Genomic DNA, 26,313 nt, shown 5'->3' with positions numbered 1-26,313 from the left:
AGTGGTACTTAATCCAGTCCCTGGCCCCTTGAAAGGAGAAGCTGTTGGAAAACCAAGAAGATCCAAGGAAACCGACTTTGGACGACTTGGGAATCATGCAGTTGGCGAATCCTGTGACACTGCCTGCAACCGAAGCCATGGTCCTCGCTGGAGTGCGATGACCCCACAGGCTCGATGCCACTGCAGCCACGCTGAAGTTCACGACTCCGTAGAAGTCACCGCACCACTTCGTGACCGCCAGATACCAACTCCACCGGAAGTATGCGGATCCAAAGCTTCGCACCGATTCCGCCTCACCTCCACCGCTCTGGAGCAAGGACCCGACTCCTCTTTGTGACGCCTCCACTTCTTCACTCCACAGCACTGGAACTGATGGCAACTCAGATCCAGCGCCGCCACGATCCCACTGGCTTGTTTTCTCACTTTCACAAGGTACTGTACCTTTGGGTCAGTGTGACTCCATGACCAGCACCATTGGCGTCGGATTGTTGGGAACAACTCCATGCGATGCTGTGATATCACCTAATCGAAGCAGATGTGTTTCTAAGTGCTATTTTTTGTGTTTAATCTTTAACAATTCATAACTTGACTTGTGTATGTTGGATTTTTGTTGCTTTGGCCTTGTTTTGCTCAGATAAATACTGGCTATTGTTCTAACCTAGTGTTGAGTCATTTTGTAGTGTTTCCACTGTATTACTGTGTGTGTTGTTTCAAATACTTTTCACATTGTCTCTGGGTTAAGCCTTTCTACTCATGCCAAGCTACCAAGGGGGTGAGTGGGGGTTAACCGGGCGTGTTTCTCCTTTGCCCTGACTAGAGTGAGGTCCTTGCTTTGACAGGGGGTAACCTAACTGCCAACCAAATACCCTATTTCTAACAGCCACCGTAAGTGCTTCCTTAAGAGAATTAACAAAAAAGAATATTCAATTTTACTGGTTACATGAATGTGAACAAAGCTTTTAGAAAACTAAGCTTGCAATTGAGAATTCCACTGAAATTGCCTACTTTAATACAAAGCTGCAAACAGAGGTTGAGTCAAGCCTTACCGGGTTGGGTGCGATCCTTACCCAACACAATGGGCACCCAAATGCCAGAAAAAAATATTGTGCCCTAAGCAAGCAGATGATAGTCATAAAATGAATGTGTCTACTCCCAGACTGAAAAAAGAGAGTTTAGTAGTAGTCTGGGCATGTAAACATTTCCATGTATTTTTATATGGCAAACCTTTCACTCTTGCAATTGATCATCAAGCACTGCTTACTATCTTTGGCAATCGAAAAGCCAATATGACTCCCAGAATTGAACATTGGAGTTTGCGACTACAGGAATGTGACTACACTATTGTGCATCAACCTGGGAAGGATCAAAAACCTACTGACTGCTTTTCACGAGTGCCAGTAGCTTCAGGGTGCCCCTTCCAAAGCGGATGAAGCCTATATTAACTTCATTGTGAAGTCAAATACTCCTTCTTCTATTTATTGGGAACAAATTATTTCTGCAACGAGCAAAGATAGTGGCATGCTGATACTAAAAGATATTAGACATCAATCCTGGAGACAACACACTCAGCCTCTCACATGTGACAGTGAATATCAGAGCTTCAAGAATGTAAAAGATTAACTATAACTCACTCAAGAAGGCATTGTTTTATGAGGTTCAAAAATTGTTATACCAGAGAGTATGCAACAATTAAATGAAGTGGCCCTCGAAGGACATCAAGGAATTGTTGCTACCAAACGAGCTCTCCAAGACTGAGTTTGTTTTCTTTATCTTGATGAGAGAGTTGAGAAAGAATTGAAAGCCTGTCATTTGTGCAATAGCTTATCTCCCAAAGTCACTCCACATCAATTGAATATGTCACACTTGTCAAAACACGTAGGAGTTGATGTAGACTTCTTTGATCCTCTGACAATGGATATCACCCAATGGTGATTATCAATGAGTTTTCTCATTTCCCAGTCATTGAAGATCTTTCATCAATTACTCTAGAGAAAGTCATTGAAAGATTAGATGAAATCTTTGCATTACGAGGTATTCCCCCAATTTTGAAATCTGACAATGGTCCACCTTTCAGTAGAGGAGGATTCAGAGACTCTCTTACACAACTCAATGTGAAGCATCAGAAAATCACACCTCTTTGGCCACAAGCAAATAGCATTGTTGAAAGTTTTATGAGTACCTTAAAAAAGACTGTATGCGTGCAAATTAGAGAAGCTTAGTCTAAAGTCAGCTCTCCATGCCACTCTTTGAGCATACAAATCAACACCTCATTCAGTGACAGGTGAATGTCTTGCCACATTGATGTTTGGGAGAGTCATGATGACAAAATTACACAATTGATTAACAGAAGATCTACCACTGCTGGTGAACTGAATTTCATCAGAAAGACTTGGTTGTAAACAAAAGATGAAAGTGTATGCTGACAAACGTAGAGGTACCAAATACATTCCTTTTCATGAAGGAGATCGCATGTTAGTGTGACAAAAGGGAAAAAGTAAATCTGATGCTCCTTTTGATGCTTAACGTTTTGAAGTCATAACTAGTAAGGTACACATGGTCACTGCTCACCACCCTGGGAAGTCCATTATGCAAGACTCTTCGCACTTCAGTTCTATGCCTCAACCTTTACCAGTTCCTAATGTCCTAGCTGAGACTGGTTCAAGTGAGACTGCAGAACAACCCCTGACTGCATCTGTCCCCACATCTCCTGTGTGAGTTGTGAATGCTACCTGGGCATTTGGTAAAAGCTCCAAAGAGACTCATAGAAGAGTTGTAATATATGTATATATGTTTCTAAAAAAGTGTAGTTTTTTTAACAAGAAGATAGATGTAGTGTTGGGTGACTAGTAATGGCAGGACCGTTTTATTTCCTGAAGGACTCTGTGGAACTGTTACATGAGTGTTTGGGTGTGGTGACTGAATTTCACTTTTAGAATGTTGAGCTTGCACACAGAAAAATAAAGGTGTGCAATACAAGGCTCCATGTGTGGAGCGGCATGTTCATTTTAAGAGTATCCTGGCTGAGCGGACACTTTAGCAAGCAGGGCAGCAGGCAACAGGGCAGGCTTTGAATAGAGTGACAGTGCCTTCAGCAACACAGCAGTCCTTCTGCCTGGCAGGATGTTTTCAGGCCCAAACGTGTACTTTGAAGTGCACACAGGTCCTCCCTTTCCTGCCCTGGCTCCAGACACACTACGGGGAGGTATGCAGCTCATTGTGTGGGAACAGGCACATCCCTATTTAGGTGCAAGTGTCATCTCCCCCTCCCTCTCATCCTGCCTAGGATGGCCCGTCAGCCTGTGATGACCAATCAGGATGTGAATGACCTATTAGTCACATCTCAGTTCCCTTGGTGTGTGAATGTCTAGAGGTAATGTCCAAAGCCCAGCTCTCACCTAACCCTGACATGCATTGGAGGCAAGCAGCAGGTACATAGGGCTTAAGAGCAGAAAAATAACAACTTTCTAAAAATGTCAGTTTTAAAGTTGTAATCATAAATACAACTTTACCATTAAGGAGAATTTGGCCCCGCTAGCCAGCCAACATGGTGGATGCATAAGTTCATAGTACTGGCCCCGATAATTATCCTGCAACATCATGGAGTCGGGGACCCATCTGAAGCACCAAAAGCTTTGTACTGCTGAGAGTGATGGTGCGAAGCGGGCTGATGGCAAGAAGGAGTGAGCAGCAGCATTTTTTATCGTACTGGCAGCTGTCATGGCCTTGGCCTACCTCAAGGGGCGGAGGAGTACTGCTAGTGATCAATTACAGGCACAGATATCAGAGATGGTGGTGATTGTGACTGGGGAGCAGCCTGCATGGGGGGTGGCACTGGTGCTTCAGCCATCCAAGACAGGTTAGCAGGAGCTGGTTGGGTGCGTCCCACCGTGGCACCTGGGGCTCGTGGGTCTAATCCCAGCAAATGCCTAATGTGGACAAGGACCCAAGAAGAGCGTAGCAGACAGTGGTAGCCACCCGGGCAGTAGTCGTGCAGGGAGAGTGCATGGAGAGACCCATACAGCCTGCTGAGGTGAGAACTGCCTGTTGATATCATACGAGGGGGCCAGAGGGGAGAGAGAGGAGTTGCCTGGCCTGCTGTGTGGTGAGAGGGTCTGTTTTCGCTGGCCCATTAGGGGTACCGAGGCAGCACTGTGCTGTGGGTGGTAGATGCGCTGCTCCTGGAAGTAATTTGGAGACCCTATAGGTACCTTGCTGCAAGCGCTGCTGGCCTGCGCAGGAGATATAGGGGAACCCTGAGGGTGATGTGGGCTGCTCTGCTTGAGGGCAAAGCTTAGGGCTGCTGTGCACTGGTTTGGCACCTACTACCTGACTACCGTGGAAACATAGAGACTGGGTTGGGCAGACAGAGGTGACATTGCAGACTGCTCCGAGTTTGACAGTCCTGTGGTGCCCACTATCCGGGTATAAACAGCTGCTGGGTAACTGCCCTGACACTGTGGAGGCCCACAAGCAATAAGAACGGGGGGCTGTGATGGAGCCTACAGCCCATGTGGTACAACTGAGGCCGGCTACAGGCAACATTGTAATTTTACCCCACATGGAAGCCACAGGAAACTGACACCACTGTCTTATAGATTCAGGCACAACTGGGCAGTGACCTAAGCTCCAATGTGGGACTAGAGGGGGTGAGAGGGAGAAAAAAATGAGGCAGACGCAGTGGAGCCTATTTGTCTCAACTCCCTGGCCTGTGCTGTTCTGATCGGGACTCCCTCTTGCAAAGGCCAGAGAAGACGGCCCATACAATATTGGCAATGGTAAAGTGACTCTGATCCCAGACTACACTGTGACCGTGCAGTCCAAATGTGCTGTGTATATGGATGTTTATAAGCGCACTCTGAGACGAGAGAATTTTAATGTCACCAGCCAAGCTGAAGATTATGCTGAATGGCAAACTCATTTGTGCGAGGATCCAGAGGTGGCATGGGCTTGGATAGGCATGTTAAGAGCAGGAAGAACACCTCCTACACCCTGTGGGGTGGCAGGAGAAACCAACAGTGGCTCAGGAAGATGATCCAGAAGGCATGGATCAGAGGAATCCCTAAGAAACCAACCAAGATGGAGTCAGGCAGAGTTGGATTGGCATCTATACAGGCAGAAGCAGACATTAAGAATAAGATAGGGTCAGAATCTAAGCTGGAATCATTGTCTGATAAACAGTGAGTAAACTTGAAATCGGATGGATTAGTGCTGATGTGGGGAGAACTGCCTGGAGTGACCCCTCAGTCAGTGGAAGTATTAGTCTGCAGCTCAAGTGGGTACAAACTGCAGTACTTCTGATATGGGGTGCACTGTCCTTTCTGGAGGGGGCACACTTCACTTCTGCTGGTCCACATCATGACCAAAGAACTGATAAGGCACAGAGCTTGGAAATGGCTGTCTTGGCCCCCCCACCTGACGTGATGCAGACCAGGGTTGGTCCCTGAAGGACAGCAATGAGTTGGCCGGAACAGATCATGGCACTTAGTTTTTCCTTCCACCAGCATCCCCCCACTTGACCCCTTGCAAGAGTTTGCTGGAATTGCATCAATGACTCTGGTTCCTGGTTATTTTAAGTTTCGGTGACCAGCCATTGCCTAGCGGCCCTGGGCAAGGGGAGTTAAAAGTTGGGACATGCTTTGTTTATTTGTCTCTGGGACACTGCATCTGAGATGACTGGGGAAACAGGCACTAGGCTCAGCATGAGAAGGTTGGGGGGATGGCAGATACTCACGACTCGCTATGACCACCAATAACAATGGATTGATATATATCTCTTGAAATGTATGAGGAACAGGGTCTGCAAACAAATGCTACAATGTCCTTTGTTACCTGAAACATAGAGGGGTGCACATAGCCATGCTGCAAGAGACTCACCTAGCAGGGGTGGAGGTAGAAAGATTACTACGTCGATGGCAAGGTCAACTGTTTGCCACCTCCTTTTCTTTTCATGCCAGAGGCGTGTGTAGGAAAGTACCATCTTCCTTGGCATGTTACCCCCATTTTTTACCTGTATGTCAGTCTGTTTTTGTCTGTCTCACTGGGATCCTGCTGGTCAGGACCCCAGTGCTCATAGCTTATGGCCTAATGTGTGTATCTGTATAGTGCTTGACTGTGTCACTGAGGCTCTGCTAACTAGAACCTCAGTGCTTATGCTCTCTCTGCTTTTAAATTTGTCACTATAGGCTAGTGACTTCATTTATCAATTTCAATTGGCACACTGGACCCCCCTTATAAGTTCCTAGTATATGGTACCTAGGTACCCAGGGCATTGGGGTTCCAGGAGATCCATATGGGCTGCAGAATTTCTTTTGTAACCCTTAGGGAGCTCAGACAAACCCTTGCACAGGGCCTGCCATCGTAGCCTGCGTGAAATAACGCACACGTTACTTCACAGCCATTTTCACTGAACTTAAGAAACTTATAAGTCACCTATATGCCTAACCTTCACTTGCTGAAGGTTAGGTGCAAAGTTACTAAGTGTGAGGGGACATAGTTCAGGGCCACTTCCCCAGACTTTGTGAGTGCGGGACACTATTACACGTGTACACTACATATAGGTCAATACCTATATGTAGCTTCACAATGGTAACTCCGAATATGGCCATGTAACATGTCTAAGATCATGGAATTGCCCCCCATTCCAAATCTGGTATTGGGGAGCCAATTCCATGCATCCTGTGGGCTCCACTATGGTCCCCCAGTACTGCCAAACCAGCTCTCTGAGGCTTACACTGCAGCTACTGCTGCTGCCACCTCACAGACAGGGTTCTGCCCTCCTGGGGTCTGGGCAGCCCAGTCCCAGGAAGGCAGAACAAAGCATTTCCTCTGAGAGCAGAGTGTTACACCCTCTCCCTTTGGAAATAGGTGTTACAGGCTGGGGCAGGATGCTTCAAAGGGCACAGATGGTGCCCTCCTTGCATAAACCAGTCTACACCGGTTCAGGGACACCTTCTCCCCTGCTCTGGCGTGAAACTGGACAAAGGAAAGGGGAGTGACCACTCCCCTGTCCATCACCACCCCAGGGGTGGTGCCCAGATCTCCTCTAGTGTGTCCCATACTTCAGCCATCTTGCTTTGCAAGGTGTGGGGGCACTCTGGAGGGCTCTGAACAACCAGTGCCTGCAGGTAACGTCAGAGACCCCTCCTGATAGGTCCTTACCTAATAAGGTAGCCAATCCCCCTCCCACAGCTATTTAGGGTCTTCCCTGTGGGTTCTCTTCAGATTCTGCTTGCAAGTTTCCTTCAGGAATCCTCTACAACTACTACTTCATCCTCTGACCTCAGATCAACCACAGCCTGCTCCAGGAACCACAGTAACAGCAACAAAGTATCCACAAGGGATACTTTTCCTCTGCAACTTCACCTCCAGCTAGCAACTGCAACAGTTTCCACAGTGTGCACGCTCTGAGGACTCCCTGTCTTCATCTTGCACCAGAAGGACCAAAGAAATCTCTTGTGGGGTGACGGAGTCACTTCCCTGCTCCAGTACGCCCCTTCTAAGACGACGACTGGTACCCTTGGACTCCTCTCACAGCAACAAGCGTGCTCCTAAGGACACAGAGGTTGCACCCCATTAACATAGACTGTCCTGAGGTCCTGCTGACGCAATTTGGAGGAGGTAAGACCTTGCCTTCCCTGAGAGCGACAGTACCCCTGTGTACTGCATCTTCTTCACCTCCCAAGGCCTCTGTGCACTATTTGCAAAATTCCTTCATGCACAGCCTGGCCCAGGTCCCCAGCAGTCTCCTGTGATGCTCAACTCGCTGAGTTGTTCTCCGGCAGCACAGGACCTTTCTTTGTGGTGCTGCACCAACCACATTTTGCACCTCCTTTGTCCCCATGTCCTGTGACTCCGTGGGTGCTGTCTGGCATCCTGAGGTATCTCTAAAGTGCTGAGATAGCCCTCTTCCTCCTCACACAGAGTTGAGGCCCCCAGTTCCCTCCTGGGTCCAGACAGTGCCATTTTGACTCAAAACACATATTTGTCGTAACCAAGGCTTGTTGGTGACTTCCAACACAAAATCATGTCTGCATCCATCTTCATGTCGTGGGACATCCTTTGCATTATGCAGGAACCCGCTGGCATCTTCCTAGAGTTCATTCCTGCAGTCTTTGTCCAACTGGGGACTCTTCTTTTGCACCCTCTTCCGGGTTGGCAGGGGCTCCTGCCCTTCCTCGAACTTCTTTCGACTTCTGGACTTGGTCCCCTTTTTTTGCCATCTTCATGTCCAGGAATCCAGCAGTTGTTGTTTGCAGACTTGGTTTGTTACTGCAATATCCCAATCATGAGGTGTAGTGTGTCCTAAGGAAACATGCAGTACTTTACTCCTGCATTTCTGGGCTCTGGGGTGGGGTAATTTACTTACCTTTACTGTATTCTTACTCTCCCAGCGATTCTGCACACACTACACTTGTCTAGGGGGGAATTTATGATTTGCTTTCCACTTTCTTAGTATATGGTTTGTGTTGCCCCTAGACCTATTTTCTCCCATTGCGTTTTATAGCATTTCCCATTGTTTGCTCTGTTCTATGACTAATTACTTGTCTAATTTTGGTGTCTAGGTTATATATTGTGTATAATACTTACCTCCAGAAGGAGTATTGTTTCTAAGATATTTTTGGTACTGTGTCACCCAAATAAATACCTTTATTTTTGGTAACACTATGGCCCTTATTATGACATTGGAGGTAAGTCCCACTTACCACCATGCTGACTGCCGCCAACATTCCGCGCCCGCGGCGGTATACTGCTACCCACATTATGACCCACACATAGCAATCCGTCACTATACAGACATGCACACAAGTCTGCCAGCCCAAAGGCCAGTGATAAACTTGTGGTACCGAAACCCACACCGTTACGCCAACAGAACTACACCCACAGCATTATGACCCACGAATCACTGCGGCGGACATTCAACCGCGGTAAACCATTGGCAATACATACCACCGCTCTCAAAATACACACACACATACAAAACAATACCACATTGGACACTTCAAACTACACACACCTGACACCCTTACACACACCACACCCACACCACTATAAAACACACATTACCCACATCCCTTTACGACTAACAAAAATTGGCACTAGAGAGAGATACAGCAAGAGCACCCACATTAGCAGAGCCACAGAACACCATCACCCATACACCATCCACGCACCTCACAGCACACACCCAAATACATCACCCCACACACCCTCACACACACCACACCCATGGCACCACAAAGACACCCCAGGTTCTCAGAGGAGGAGCTAAGGGTCATGGTGAAGGAAATTATCCGAGTAGAGCCACAGCTATTTGGATCACAGGTGCAGCAGACATCCATTGCTAGGAAGATGGAGCTATGGCGGAGAATCGTGAACAGGGTCAATGCCGAGGGACAGCACCCAAGAACAAGGGATGACATCAGGAAGAGGTGGAACGACCTACGGGGGAAGGTACGTTCTTTGGTTGCAAGACACCTGATAGCTGTACAGAGGACCGGCGGTGGACTGCCACCTCCTCCCCCACATCTAACAACATGGTAGGAGCAAGTCTTGGAAATACTGCATCCTGAGGGCCTGGCAGGAGTAGCAGGAGGACTGGACTCTGGTGAGTCAAATCTCTATTACTATCACCCCCCCTACCTGCATGCCATCCCATACCCCCAGCCCTACCCTCATCCCCATCACCCCACCACCTCACATACACCCCACCCATCCTAATAACAAGTCCTGCATGCACCACCAATGCATAGACATCACTCACATGCCTGCATGGACACCCAAAACAAAAGCATCCACACTAGAGAGTCACCTAGCCCACAAAATTACTACTCACACAAGGCAAAGCTGACAGGGCAATCACAATCATACACGGCAACACACCCAAGCACAAGATGTCACACGCAGAAACTATAACTCAGCATTTGCATCCCCACAGGTCCCATGCCCAACGTCACTGGAGATGAGGTGCCAGCAACATCCAGTCCCCCCACAATAAAGGCCCATAGTGATGACAGCAACTCTTCTTGCCTGGATCAGGATGACCAACCTGGCCCATCAGGGACCTCCGAACAGTCAGTTACCCAGGCACAGTCCCACACCACCACAGAGACAGGTAAATCAGCAGTGTGTCCACCACTACAGGGATCCCAGGCAGCCCCACAAACACAGGACAATGAGGGACCTGGGGTCAGTGGCAGTGGGCACACGGTTCAGGGAACTGAGGTACAGGACCACAGGGAAGCTGGGAGGACTGCCGTGTGATGGGGGAGGACAGGCCCAGGGAACCGACTCTCCACGAGGCACTCACCAACATCCTGGGAGCATACCACCATTCCCAGGAGACGATGGACCAGATACTCGCCAAGTTGCAGGAGACCCAGTGGCTGCAGGAGGGACAATACCTGGGGATCAGGGAGGTTCTGAGGGACATCCATACCACCCTGGTCACCATTGCAGGGGTGCTGGCAGACATGGCCAACACCATGAGGGAGACAGTGCACACCACTGGGCCCCTGACACTAGCCACACCGATGAACAGCCCTCCACCTCCGCTGACACTAGTGGACAGGAGGCCTCGCCACAGGAACAACAGGCCACCAGCACCCCACCCCCTGCAGAAGGAGAACCACCCCACAAACGGTCCCTGTAATCCAGGCAGAAGCCAGAGAACATTGCCAAGACCCCCGCCAAGAAATATGACTCTTCTGATTGTCACCCTTGTGTCCCATTCTGTCACCCTGTCCACCTTGAACTGCCATTGCTCCACTTCCTATGCCCCCTTGGACAATGCACCTGTGATACAAATAGACTGGACTCTACCCTGGACTCTCCTCCACCACCCTCCTCCACAACCTATAGCAAGACCCCATCCACTTACAGGGAGTGCAGAATTATTAGGCAAGTTGTATTTTTGAGGATTAATTTTATTATTGAACAACAACCATGTTCTCAATAAACCCAAAAAACTCATTAATATCAAAGCTGAATATTTTTGGAAGTAGTTTTGAGTTTGTTTTTAGTTTTAGCTATGTTAGGGGGATATCTGTGTGTGCAGGTGACTATTACTGTGCATAATTATTAGGCAACTCAACAAAAAAAAATATATACCCATTTCAATTATTTATTATTACCAGTGAAACCAATATAACATCTCAACATTCACAAATATACATTTCTGACATTCAAAAACAAAACAAAAAAAAATCAGTGACCAATATAGCCACCTTTCTTTGCAAGGACACTCAAAAGCCTGCCATCCATGGATTCTGTCAGTGTTTTGATCTGTTCACCATCAACATTGCGTGCAGCAGCAACCACAGCCTCCCAGACACTGTTCAGAGAGGTGTACTGTTTTCCCTCCTTGTAAATCTCACATTTGATGATGGACCACAGGTTCTCAATGGGGTTCAGATCAGGTGAACAAGGAGGCCATGTCATTAGATTTCCTTCTTTTATACCCTTTCTTGCCAGCCACACTGTGGAGTACTTGGACGCGTGTGATGGAGCATTGTCCTGCATGAAAATCATGTTTTTATTGAAGGATGCAGACTTCTTCCTGTACCACTGCTTGAAGAAGGTGTCTTCCAGGAACTGGCAGTAGGACTGGGAGTTGAGCTTGACTCCATCCTCAACCCGAAAAGGCCCCACAAGCTCATCTTTGATGATACCAGCCCAAACCAGTACTCCACCTCCACCTTGCTGGCGTCTGAGTCGGACTGGAGCTCTCTGCCCTTTACCAATCCAGCCACGGACCCATCCATCTGGCCCATCAAGACTCACTCTCATTTCATCAGTCCATAAAACCTTAGAAAAATCAGTCTTGAGATATTTCTTGGCCCAGTCTTGACGTTTCAGCTTGTGTGTCTTGTTCAGTGGTGGTCGTCTTTCAGCCTTTCTTACCTTGGCCATGTCTCTGAGTATTGCACACCTTGTGCTTTTGGCCACTCCAGTGATGTTGCAGCTCTGAAATATGGCCAAACTGGTGGCAAGTGGCATCGTGGCAGCTGCACGCTTGACTTTTCTCAGTTCATGGGCAGTTATTTTGCGCCTTGGTTTTTCCACACGCTTCTTGCGACCCTGTTGACTATTTTGAATGAAACGCTTGATTGTTCGATGATCACGCTTCAGAAGCTTTGCAATTTTAAGAGTGCTGCATCCCTCTGCAAGATATCTCACTATTTTTGACTTTTCTGAGCCTGTCAAGTCCTTCTTTTGACCCATTTTGCCAAAGGAAAGGAAGTTGCCTAATAATTATGCACACCTGATATAGGGTGTTGATGTCATTAGACCACACCCCTTCTCATTACAGAGATGCACATCACCTAATATGCTTAATTGGTAGTAGGCTTTCGAGCCTATACAGCTTGGAGTAAGACAGCATGCATAAAGAGGATGATGTGGTCAAAATACTCATTTGCCTAATAATTCTGCACTCCCTGTATAAGCACATGAATAAACATCCTTGTAAAAAATACAAGTATTGAGTCTGTCAAATGATTGAACTATGTATTCATTTCAAAATCTGTAGACATTGCAATTCAACTGTACAGTGATGTATACTTAGGTATGACCTGTAGTTTGCTGCAGTAAATATACCAGGAGCCAGAGTGGGGCACAGATATCTGTGAATAGACATGTCAAAGGGTACAGTAAGTGGCCATAGTAGTGGGAACATCAGCCTGCCAGTTAAAATTTACAACATAAAACTGCAATGGTAGGTGAAGTTACATTTCTTTACCTGTGTGTCACTGGAAGTACTGTTGAATGATTGCAGTTCTGTTGTCCACATCCTCATCCTCTGCCTCCTCTTCGTCACTGTCCACAGGCTTGACCGTTGCCACACGCCCATCTCCAGCCTCATCCTCCTGCAGAAAAGGCACCTGGTGACGTAAGGCAAGGTTGTGCAACATGCAACATGCCACAATGATCTGGCACACCTTCTTGGGTGAGTAGCATAGGGAACCACCTGTTAGATGGAGGCACCAAAATCTGGCCTTCAGGAGGCCAAAGGTTTACTCTTTAATTCTTCTTATTCGCCCATGTGCCTCATTGTAACGTTCCTTTGCCTTGTCCTGTGATTCCTCACTGGGGTCAGTAGCCATGAGAGGTTGGGGTAACCGAAGTCACCTGCAAATATTGAGGGATACCAATTAGCCAGACACTAACCCTAAGGGCCAACCCAACACCCCTATGCCAACATCAACTGGGTGGGGACCATGGGCTCACCTATTAGCCACACCCGGTGCCTCTGGAGTTGAGCCATCACATATGGGATGCTGCTATTCCTTAGGATAAAGGCATCATGCACAGACCCAGGATACTTTGCATTGACATGGGAGATGTACTGGTTCATCAGGCACACTATCTGCACATTCATAGAGTGAAAGCTCTTTCGATTTCTGAAGACCTGTTTGTTTCTCTGGGGGGGAACAAAGGCAATATGTGTACCATCTATTGCCCCTATGATGTTGGGGATATGTCCCATTGCATAGAAATCAGCTTTCACTGTGGCCAAATCCTCCACCTGGGGGAAAACAATGTAGCTGCGCATGTGTTTCATCAGGGCAGACAACACTCTGGTCAGTACTATTGAGAACATTGGCTGTGACATTCCTGCTGCCAAGCCCACTGTCACTTGGAAAGAACCAGTTGTCAAGAAATGGAGCACAGATAGGACTTGCACAAGAGGGGGGATCCCAGTGGGGTGACGGATAGCTGAGATCAGGTCTGGCTCCAATTGGGCACACAGCTCTCGGATTGTGGCCCTATCAATTCTGTAGGTGAGGAGAATGTTCCTGTCCTCCATTGTTGCCAAGACCACCAGGGGCCCGTACACAGGGGGTGCCTCCATCTCCTATTCATCCACAGCGGTCGTAATCTAGGGGGCAAAATAATGAGCATTCGGTCAGTTTTCAACATTTCCTAAATGTACAGTGCATTGCATGTTGTGACAGAAACAGTATGTTGACATTTCTCCCCAAAATGTGCCTATGGCAGTCATTTCAACATTGGCGGTAAAAGCCGCTTACCGCAGTGCAGAAGACCGCCAGCACACCACCGCAGCCGTGGAATTCCGCCACAGCTATTATGACCCACATCTCGGAATCCGCCAAAATTCAGACACCTACACAAGTCCGCCACACCAAAGGTCAGTGATAAACTGGCGAAAACCGTCACACCAACAGAAATACGCCCACACTATCACGACACATGAATCCACGCGGCGGTCTTTCATCCGCGGTATTCCATTGTCGGTACATACTTCCGCGCTCAAAATACACACACTCTTACAAAACACTACCACATTGGACAATCCAAAATACACACACCTGAGACACATACAAACAACACTCCCACACACCCATTACAATATAAAACACACACCCATATCACCCACAAACCCTTACGACAAACAATTCAGAAAGAAGGCCAGAGAGAGACACCACCAGCAAGAACAACAGCATCCACAGGCACACAACACCATCACCCACACAACTTCCACGCACCTCACACAACACACCACTACATATCACCACACTTATCACCACACACTCCACCTCACAGATCACCTACACCACCCCATGGCACAGCAAAGACACCCCAGGTTCTCGGAGGAGGAGCTCAGGGTAATGGTGGAGGAAATCGTCCGGGTAGAGCCACAGCTATTCGGAGCACAGGTGCAGCACACCTCAATTGGAAGGAAGATAGAGCTATGGCGAAGAATAGTGGACAGGGTCTACGCAGTGGGACAACACCTAAGAAATCGGGAGGACATCAGGAAAAGGTGGAACGACCTACGGGTGAAGGTGCGTTCCGTGGTCTCAAGACACCACCTGGCGGTTCAGCGGAATGGCGGCGTACCCCAACCCCCTCCCCCACAACTAACAACATGGGAGGAGCAGGTCTTGGCGACTCTGCATTCTGAGGGCCTCGCAGGAGTAGGTGGAGGAATGGACTCTGGTAAGTCAAATCTTAACTATTACATCCCCCACCCAACCTGCATGCCAGCACATACCCCCACCCTCACCCTCACCCTCACCCCATCACTCTAACTCCTCACAAATGTCCCAACATCACAAACCACACATCCTAACACCAAGCCTTGCATGCAACAACAAAGCATGGACACCCATCACTAAAGCATGCCCACTGCACATACCCATACACCCCCCTAAACCACCATCACACAAGCTCCCACACAGGAATGCTAGCACTGGGGTACACGCTCACCCACCCATTGCACACCATTAAACACACAGATTTAACCAACATCCTTTTATACCCCTGCAGGACCCCTACCCAACGTCACCGGACAGGAGGGTCCACACATGTCCACACCACCAACAGAAGAGGCCCACAGTGATGACAGCACCTCTGTCCAACTGGATCTAGATGACCAGCCCGGACCATCGGGGACCTCTGGACAGTCGGTTCCCCTCACACAGGCACAGGCCACCACAGACCTTCCCCCCTCTGGAAACACCAGCACAGCACCCACCCAGCGGGCCCATACCTCCGTCTCCAGGACACGTCAGTCAGCTGTGTGTCCACCACTACAGGGAACCCAGGCTAACCCACCACCCCACAGCAACAGGGACCTGGGGGCAGTGGCAGTGGGCACACGGTCCAGGGGACGGAGGCACTGGAACACAGGGGAACTGGGAGGGCTGCCGTGCGACAGGGGGCGGACAGGCCAAGGGAACCCACTCTTCACGAGGCCCTCTCGTCCATCATGGGAGCATACCACCACTCCCAGGAGACGATGGCAATGGTACTGGACAAGTTTCAGGAGACCCAGCGCATGCAGGAGGAACAGTATATGGGCTTCATGGAGGAACTCTGAACCATCAGCTCCACCCTTGGCACCATCGTAGGGGTGCTGAAGGAAGTACTCAACACCAGGAGGGACACTGTGGCACTACGAGGGGGCCCCTGACACTAGCATGGACGATGAACTGCCCACCACCTCCGCCGGTGCTAGTGGACAGGACGCCACACCACAGGACCACCACACCAGCACCCAACCCCCTGCAGACGGAGAACCACCCCGCAAACGGTCCCTGAGATCCAGGGACAAAACAGAGAACAATGCCAAGACCCCCGCCAAGAAATGAGACCACCCTGATTGTCATCCTACTGTCCCACTTTGTCACCCTGTCCATAATTAAACTGCCCCAGCTCCACTTCCTATGCCCATATGGGCAATGCACCATGGACACTCCTCCGCCATCACCCCTCACCATTTCACTATCCCCTCCAATATTTAGCATTTAAATAAACACACCTAAAGCACAAAATGATCTGGAGTCTGTGATTTTGAAATAGTGTATTAGCAATTACAGTGACAAAATGTTTTTCAAATAGTAATATCAACATACCTATGTCACACAGCTCTAGTCCATGAGGAATCTAAGCAGATGTCACAGAGTGGGACCCACATCTGTGAAACCGTAAGGAAAAGTGACAACTCAGTGACCATACACTGGGTGAAAATGACAGACAGGAGAGAGGTAGTAGTGTAAAAGTACATGTAGTAGGCAGGATTGTATTCTTACCTGTGTTTCACTGGAAATATTGCTGAATCACTGAGTCCATGTTGTGCATGTCTTCTTCCTCTGCTTCCTCCTCATCACTGTCCACAGGCTCCACAGCTGCCACAACACCGCCATCTGGACCATCCTCCTGCAGAAAAGGCACCTGTCGTCGCAAAGCCAAGTTGTGAATCATACAGCAGGCCACGATGATCTGGCACACCTTCTTTGGTGAGTAGAATAGGGATCCACCTGTCATATGGAGGCTCCTGAACCTGGCCTTCAGGAGGCCGAAGGTCCGCTCGATCACCCTTCGAGTTCGCCCATGGGCCTCATTGTAGCGTTCCTCTGCCCTGGTCCTGGGGTTCCTCACTGGGGTCAGTAGCCATGACAGATTGGGGTAACCAGAGTCACCTGCAAATGGTGAGGGGCAACTGTTAGACACACACTAACCTGGAGGGATAACCCCAGACCCAGACAACCATTCCCACTGACTTGCTTCCAGGTGCTCACCTAATAGCCACACACGGTGCCTCTGGAGTTGACCCATCACATAAGGGATGCTGCTATTCCGCAGGATGTAGGCGTCATGCACTGAGCCAGGGAACATGGCATTCACATGGGAGATGTACTGGTCTGCCAAACATACCATCTGTACATTCATAGAATGATAACTCTTCCAGTTTCTGTACACCTGTTCACTCCTATGGGGGGGGGTACCAAAGCCACATGGGTCCCATCAATGGCACCTATGAAGTTGGGGATGTGTCCCAGGGCATAGAAATCACCTTTCACTGTAGGCAAATCCTGCACCTGAGGGAAAACGATGTAGCTCCGCATGTGTTTCAGCAGGGCAGACAACACTCTGGACAATACGTTGGAAAACATAGGCTGGGACATCCCAGATGCCATGGCCACAGTTGTTTGAAAAGAGCCACTTGCAAGGAAATGGAGCACTGACAGCACCTGCACTTGAGGGGGGATTCCTGTGGGATGGCGGATTGCTGATATCAGGTCTGGTTCCAACTGGGTACACAGTTCCTGGATTGTGGCACGGTCAAGCCTGTAGGTGATTATCAAATGTCGCTCCTCCATTGTCGACAGGTCCACCAACGGTCGGTACACCAGAGGATGCCTACGTCTCCTCACATGTCCCAGCAGACGGTGCCTATGAAGGACAACAGCAAGTACAGAGTCAAACAACTCAGAGGTACGTACCCACAGTTTACACAGAACACCAATCATACACAAAAGGTGGCCTGTATGTGTGTTGACACTAGGCCTAGGTATGTGTGATGCAGTTGAAAATGAAGCCATGTGGGCCCCTGAAATGGCGGCTGCCTGACCTGTAAAGTGGTACAATGGGATGTGAGGTAACTGCGCTGGCGTTGTACACCATCGCGGTAGGTGGTCGAAGACCGTGGCGCAATGCTGCATTGGTTAAGATTGGACCCTATGGGTCCCAGGAGCCAATGACGATGTACGCCAGTGATGGTACGCACCGCCGCGGAAGTGACCGCCATTTTCTAGCTGTTGAATCACTCGATACCTGATCTTCGACAGGAGAGGACCTACACTGCAAGTGATGCTGTGACCTCGGTCTGGAAGAGACAATGGCTCGTGCATCTGGGGAAAGGGCCCCTGCCTTCACATCGGAGGAGTTGGAGAAGCTCGTTGACGGGGTCCTCCCCCAGTACACGCTACTCTACGGTCCTCCAGACCAACAGGTAAGTACACAGGGGGCATGTTGTATGGGCTATTCCTGTGTGGAGAGGGCTGGTTGTAAGAAGGAAGGGGACAGATTTCTGAGTGCATGAAAGACGGTGGGTGTATGTGCCACATGGCAAGGGTAGGGATGGGGGCCACTCACTTTGACGGCGCAGTTGGTAATGACTTCTCTTCTTCCCCTGTACATTTCATGGAGGTCAGCGGCCACCAGAAGAAGGATATTTGGCGTGCCATCGCCAAGGATGTCCGGACCCTGGGGGTCCACCACAGACGGAGCACCCAGTGCCGGAAGAGATGGGAGGATATTCGCCGCTGGAGCAAGAAGGCGGCGGAGGCTCAGCTGGGGATGGCCTTCCAACGTGGGAGGGGTGCCCATCACACCATGACCCCACTGATGTTCAGGATCCTGGCGGTGGCCTACCCCGAGTTGGATGGGCGCTTGAGGGCATCACAGCAGACACAAGGGGGTGAGTACACTCTCATTCTGCTGACTTTGCGCGCAGTGGAGTTGTCTGGGAGGGGTGTGGAGGGCTGTGGGTTTCACTAGGCCAGGGCGAGTTCCGTAGGCAAGGCCCCTCCGTAAGGCAGGCCATGTGGCACCCCACCTCTGTAGAGTGCCAAGTACAGCTATTCATGCCCCTGTGTCATCTATGTGTGCAGATGTCGTCCATAGCCTTGTAGGCCATTTCCCAGGAATTGAACAGTAGAGCCCAAGAGCGCGGCGCAGTGCAGGGGGCTTCTGTGTCTGTCTTGTCCGCCAACGGTAGCGGTAATCCATGCACTCAACATGTCTTTCTTCTGTTGCCCCCCCCTTTTTGTGGTCTCCCTGTTCTTGTGTGCATTAGCATCATCAGGCGGAGGAGCAGTGGCACCGGAGCACGAGAGAGCTGCATCCCACATGGCCCTGGAGGGCGAGACTACGGACTCGGAATTCACCAGTGGGACGGAGGGTGAGGGGAGCTTCACGGCAGGGAAAGGAGCTGACACCAGCGACACGGACACGTCCTCTGATGGGAGCTCCCTTGTGGTGGCGGCAACATCTGTGCCCCCGCATCTACAGGTACAGCCGCCACCCCCCTACCAGCACCGCCCTCCCAGCAGCCCCTCTGCCTTCACCCCGTGCCTGCTCACCCAGGAGGGTGGGCATCACCTTCGCCCCAGGCACCTCAGGCCCTGCCCCAGTCACCCCTGCTGCCCTCAGGGAGGAGGCCATTGACCTCCTCAGGTCCCTCACTGTTGGGCAGTCTACCATTTTGAATGCCATCCAGGGTGTAGAAAGGCAGTTGCAACAAACTAATGCATTCCTGGAAGGCATTCATTCTGGTCAGGCGGCCCTTCACCGAGCTTTTCATACTCTGGCCTCAGCACTGATGGCACCATTGTCCCCGTCTCTAGCCTCCCCCCTCCAACTGCCTCCACCCAGACACAATCCCCTGTACCTCTGCCTATCCCAAGCACACCTACAGACCAGCATGCACACACGTCAACACACAAGGGAAGCTCAGGCAAACATAAGCACTACACATCCCACAGGCACTCACACAAGCAACACACACATGCAGACACACCAACATCCACTGCCTCCACTGTGTCCCCCGACCTCGTCGTCTCCCTCCTCCCTCCCAGTCTTGTCTACACTCACACCTGCATGCACTACGTCTACAGCCACTACGTCCCTCACCAGCACGCCCATCAGCACACCCCGCTCACGTGCACTCACCACCCCCACTACCATTCACACGTCCCCTGTGTCCTCTCCCAGTGTGTCTGTGATGCCCCCTCCCAAGATACACAAACGCAGCCACACACCCACCCAACAGCCATCCACCTCACGACAGCCTCCAGCGCATGCACCTGCACCCAAAGTCACCAAATGTACACCTCCTACTACCACCACCTCTTCCTCCACTCCCAAACCCCCTCCAGCTACCCGTCCCAGTGTGTCCCAAAAATATTTCATGTCCAGCCTTGACCTTTTTCCCACACCTCCCCCACCCCGTCCATCTCATAGGTCCCGAACTAGCACCTCAGCCACAACATCTCCGGGACCAGTGGTGCCTGTAGTCACGGGTATGTGGAGTGCACCGGCCACCAGGACAGCCATTGTGGCACGGAGCCACAGCACAGCCAGTCCCCCACCTGTGAAGCATCAGAAGTTGGCCAGTGCCTGGCGGGAGAGGGGAAAGACTCCAGCCACCAAAGCCGCTCCCAGGGGTCCCGGTGGGAGTGTGGAGTCAGCTGTGACACCTCCCAAGGTGGGGAAGGGCCACAAGAAAACCGGCAAGTCTGGGAAGAGCTGCACGGCAGAGAAGACCGCCATCATCCCCGCTGTCCAGGAGGGCCCCGCTAGCCCCACCCCAGCTGCCCAGGAGGGCCCCGCCAGCCCCAGCCCAGCTGAACCATGAAGGACCGCCAGCACAAGCCCCGCTGATCCATGAAGGACCGCCAGCACAAGCCCCGCTGGGCCCTGGAGGACCGCCAGCAAAAGCCCCGCTGGGCCATGAAGGATCGCCAGCACAAGCCCCGCTGGGCCATGTAGGACCACCAGCACAAGCCCCGCTGAACAGGGCACCGCCAACTCAAGCACCGCTGAACAGGACACCGCCAACTCAAGCACCGCTGAACAGGGCACCGCCAACTCAAGCACCGCTGAACAGGGCACCGCCAACTCAAGCACCGCTGAACAGGGCACCGCCAACTCAAGCACCGCTGAACAGGGCACCGCCAACTCAAGCAATGCTGAACAGGGCACCGCCAACTCAAGCACCGCTAGCCCATGAGCGACAGGGGCACTGACGCAACTGGGTCCGTCACGGGGTGAGCGATGCACTCTGGGCACCAGTCCCCCTCCAGAACAAGTGGAGAGATCCATCCACTACCTCTGTCCTTCACAGGATGAAGCACTCTGGGTACCAGTCCCCCTCCAGAACCAGTGGAGACATCCATCCACTACCTCTGTCCTTCACAGGATGAAGCACTCTGGGCACCAGTCCCCCTCCAGAACCAGTGGAGACTGTTATCCACTTGAAAGACTGTGGCTTTGCACTCCCCAGGATGTTACAGTGGGCAAGCCACCCACTTGTGAGACTTGAGAGACTGTGGCTTTGCACTCCCCAGGATTGAACAGTGGGCAACCCACCCACTTGTGAGACTTGAGAGACTGTGGCTTTGCACTCCCCAGGATTGAACAGTGGGCAAACCACCCACTGTAGAGACTTGAGAGACTGTGGCTTTGCACTCCCCAGGATTGAACAGTGGGCATTGAGCCCCCTTATGGATCTGGCGTTGTGCACTCATCCGGCTGAGGTGCCCCCCCCTTCCCTTCCCCCTGAGGTGCCTGTTGTATTTCTATCTGATGCCCCTGCAGTGTTCTCTCTGTTTTGATCGGGTATCGAGTGTGGGCCTCGCCCATGTATTTTGGGGCCAGTGGTCCACGGACTATAAATGGTGCAATACCTGGACCTGTATTATTGGTGTATATATTTGTTTATAATGTATATATATTTTGGAGTGCTGGATTTTAATGGATTACAATCGTTACAATAATTTTCTTTTGTCTTTGCGTTCTTCTGGGGGGTTTGTGGGGTGTAACTGTAATGTATCAACATGTATTAGTGTGTGTGTTGTAGTGGGTGAGGGTGGGGGTGGGGGTGTTGCGTGTGTGTGTCACTCTTTTTTTCCTCCCCCCTCCCCTGTGTCGTAGGTGCAGTACTCACCGTGGTCTTTGCCGCCGGCGTTCGTGCTCCTGGTAGAGGAGCAGGAAGATTATCGCAGGTAGAATTTGGAGTTCCAGTTCCATTGTGTCCTCGTTCCTCGTGGGGTGTGTAGAGGTGAGCGTTTTCCCTTCGAAATTCCTGTTTCTGCCATGTTTTTATCCGCGGTGAATCCGCCCCGGAAAAGATGGCAGATTGGCCTGTCATAATAGTGTGGGCGGTACATTGTCTCCCGCCTGTCTGTTGTCAGTGACCGCTGCACTGTTTGTTTGTACCGCCGTGGCGGTCTGAATGTTAAAGTGGCTGTCTTTGTTGGCGGTTTCCGCCACAGTGGTAATTGCAATTTTTTTACCGCCGGCCTGTTGGTGCTCTTACCGCCGCTTTAACACCGTCCGCCAGGGTTGGAATGACCACCTATGTGTGCTGTAACGCAGTTAGGTGCCATGGCCTGCCCCCCTCTGAAATGGCAGCCGCCTGTCCTGTGTGGATGGACAGGTGGAAATAAGAGAATGCCGCCGACGTTGTGCGCCGTTGAAAGAGGCGGTCGAGTACCGCTGTGCAACTCCTCATTGGTTAACATTGGGCCCCATGGGTTACAGTAGCCAATGGTGATGTACGCCGGTGGTGACGGTACGCACCGCCGTGGACATTACCGCCATTTTCTATATGTTCACTCACTTGCTACCTGACCTTCAACAGGAGAGGACCTACACTGCAAGTGCTGCTGTGACCTGTGTCTGGAACCCACCAAGGCTCGAGTCACTGTGGAAACAGCCCCTGCCTTCACCACTGCGGAGTTGGGGAGACTAGTGGATTGGGTCCTATCCCAGTACCAAATGCGGTATGGGCCTCCAGACCAACAGGTGAGTACACTGTGAGCACAATGCATGGAGTGTTGTGTGTGAGGGCCTCGTGTAAGGGGGGGGTTGAGGGGTCCTGGGCAGTGTGCCGTATGTATGCTGGGCAATGTCTGTGCGTAAGGGGATGGGAGGGCTCTTGTGGGCCATGAGTGTAGCAGGCCGGATGGAATGACTGATACCTTTTTCTATGTTTATTTGCCTGCTGGCCAGCACCCATCAGAAAAAGGGTATATGGCGTGCCATCCCCAAGGATGTGCGGACCCTGGGAGTCTACGGCAGGCCACGCACCCACTGTTGCAAACCTTGGGAGGACCTGAGATGCTGGGCAAGAAAGACGGTTGAGGCCTAGCTGGGGGTGGCCTCGCAACGAGGAAGGGTTGCTTGTCGAACCCTGACCCACCTGATGTTCAGCATACTGGCGGTGGCCTATCCGGAGCTTGATGGGCACTTGAGGGCATCACAGCAGCCACAAGGGGGTGAGTACAGTTCCCAATATACTACTTGCCCGTGGTGGGGTTGGTCTCTGGGTTGGGGATGTGCGCCTGTTGGTGCTTCTAGGCCAGGCCGGACATTGCAGGGTATGTTCCATGTTGGGTAGGAGCTGATGAACTCCACCTCCAAACAAGCTAGTGGGCATCTACTACTGGGCAGGGCACTGTGGGTCTCAGGTTTGCTGCAACTGGCGTTGGGTATTACTGTCCATGGCCTGGTGACTAGCATTGTGACTGTTAGTGCATTGCCTAGTGCGTTAGGCTGTCCCCTGTGTGTTTTGTACACCAAGAGTGGTGTTGTTGCTGACATTGTCCAAGTGTATCCTCTGTCTCTTCCCCACCTTTTTGTTTTGTCATCCTGTCCTCATGTGCATCAGCATCATCTGGCGGAGGAGAAGAGGTACCGGAGACAGAGGGAGTTGCATCCCACAGGGCCCATGAGGCCGAATCCACAGACAGTGAGGGCACCAATGGGATGGAGGGCGAGAGGAGCACCATGGCGGGGATAATTCTGAAAGTGATACCTCCTCCGATGGAAGCTCCGTGGTGGTGGCGGACAGCTCTGTGCCCACCCCAACTACAGGTACAGCGGCCACCCCCATACCAGCACCACCCTCCCAGAAGCCCCTCAGCGAGTTTCCAGTGCCCACTCACCCAGGAGGGTGTGCATCTCCTTCGCCCCAGGCACCTCAGGCCCTGCCCCAGTTAGCTCTGCTACCCTGAGTAAGGAGGCTATTGACCTCCTGCAATCCATCTCTGTTGGGCAGTCAACCATATTGAATGCCATCCAGGGCCTGGCAGGGCATTTGCAACATACAAATGCATTCCTGGAGGGCATTCACTCTGGCGTGGCGGCCCAACAGAGATCATTCCAGGCTCTAGCCTCCTCCCTGATGGCACCCATTGTTGCTGTCTCTAGCCTCCCCCCTTCAACTTCCTTTGCCCAGTCCCATGCCCCTGAATCCCAACCTATCCCAAGCACACATTCAGACCAGCATGCACCCAAGACAACACACAGGAGTGGCTCAGGCAAACACAAGCACCACACATCATCCCACAGGCACTCACACAAACACCATCCAGATGCTGACAGAACAACATCCACTGCCTCCACTGTGTCCTCCTCCTCCTCGTCATCCACCTCCCTCCCAGTAGCGTCTCCACTCACACCTGCATGCACTACATCCACACCCACTGCCGCCATCACCATCACACCTATCCCTAAATGCCCCTTACTGGCAGTCACCACCCCCACATCCATGCACACGTCCCATGTGTCCTCTCCCACTGTGTCTGTGCCCCCTCCTCCCAAAGTACACAAACGCAAGCACTCAGACACTCAACAGCAATCCACCTCACAACAGCATCCAGCCCATGCACCTGCACCCAAACACAGCAGGCGGACACTTCCTACAACCACTCCCTTTTCCTCCACTCCCAAACCTTCGTCCCCTTCCCGTACCAGTGTCCATAAGAAGCTTTTCCTCTCCGCCTTTGACCTCTTCCCTACCCATCCCCCCGTCCTTCATGTTGGGCCAAGGTGGGCAGAACCCAGGCCAGCACCTCAGCCACTCAGTCCACGGCCACTGTAGTTTTGGCGGCCACTGTAGTTTTGGCAGCTACTGCAGGTGTGAGAGGCTCCAAGGAGACACCCATCAGCACTGGCAGTGCACCTGCACCAGCTGCCAAGGGGAAGGGCAAGGATGTACCACCAGCTGCCAAGGGCAAGGAGGTACCACCAGCTTACAAGGGGAAGGGCAAGGTGGCCCCACCAGATGGCAAGGAGGCACCACCACACGGCATGGGCAAGGAGGCACCACCACATGGCAAGGGCATGGAGGCACCACCACACGGCAAGGGCAAGGAGGCACCACCAGATGGCAAGGGCAAAGAGCCTGCCCCTGCAGGCAGGAGGGACAGGAGACCTGGTGCTGTGACAGACTCTGAGTGCCCAAAACCAACCATGGCGCTTCAGCCGTCCGAGGCTGCAGGGAAAGGGCTGGAGCCTCCCCCCACCACTGGCAGCACCAACACCAGCACCAGTGCCAGCACCACCACCAGCACCACCATCAGCACCGCCACTTGCACCGCCACCAGCACCGGCACCACTGCCAGTAGCAGCATCCCCAGTTGGAAGCCATCCAAGGCTGCAGGGGAAGGGCTGGAGCCTACCCCCACCACTGGCAGCACCAGCACAACTGCCCGCACCGCCACCTGCAATGCCACCAGCACCGCCCCCAGCACCACTGCCAGCAGCAGCAGCCCCAGTGGGCAGCCGTCCGAGGTTGCAGGGGAAAGGCTGGAGCCTCCCCCCACCACTGGCAGCACCGACACCAGCACCGGCACTGCCACCACTGTGCAGCCATTGTCGCCGGCGAATGGACTGTAGTCCTGCCTCCATGGAGTGTTATGCATCCTGCCCACTGCAAATCTTGTGGGTATGACACCCAGATGAGAGACTGTGACCTTGCACTCCCAATGATCTGTATCACAGGGCAAAAGGCCCCCTCCAGAACCAGTGGAAGAAGGCATCCACTCACCCCCTCCTTGCTAGGATGAAGAACACTGGGCACAAGGCCCCTTCCAGAACCAGTGGAAGATGGCATCCATTCCCCGCATCCTTGCCAGAATGAAGCACAAGGCCCCCTCCAGAACCAGTGGAAGAAGGCATCCACTCACCCCCTCCTTGCCAGGATGAAGCACACTGGGCACAAGGCCCCCTCCAGAACCAGTGGAAGAAGGCATCCATTCCCTGCATCCTTGTCAGGATGAAGCACACTGGGCCAAGGCCTCCTCCAGAACCAGTGGAGAAGCCATCCACTAGAGAGACTGTGGCTTTGCACTCCCCAGGACCAAGCAGTGGGCAAACCACCCATTTGAGAGACTGTGGCTTTGCACTGCCCAGGACCAAGCAGTGGGCAAATCACCCACTTGAGAGACAGTGGCTTTGCACTCCCCAGGGCCAAGCAGTGGGCATGTAGCCCACTCCAGG

This window comes from Pleurodeles waltl, chromosome 8 (genome assembly GCF_031143425.1).
Source record: "Pleurodeles waltl isolate 20211129_DDA chromosome 8, aPleWal1.hap1.20221129, whole genome shotgun sequence".
NCBI lineage: Eukaryota > Metazoa > Chordata > Amphibia > Caudata > Salamandridae > Pleurodeles > Pleurodeles waltl.
Note: the sequence above shows the minus strand (reverse complement) of the source record.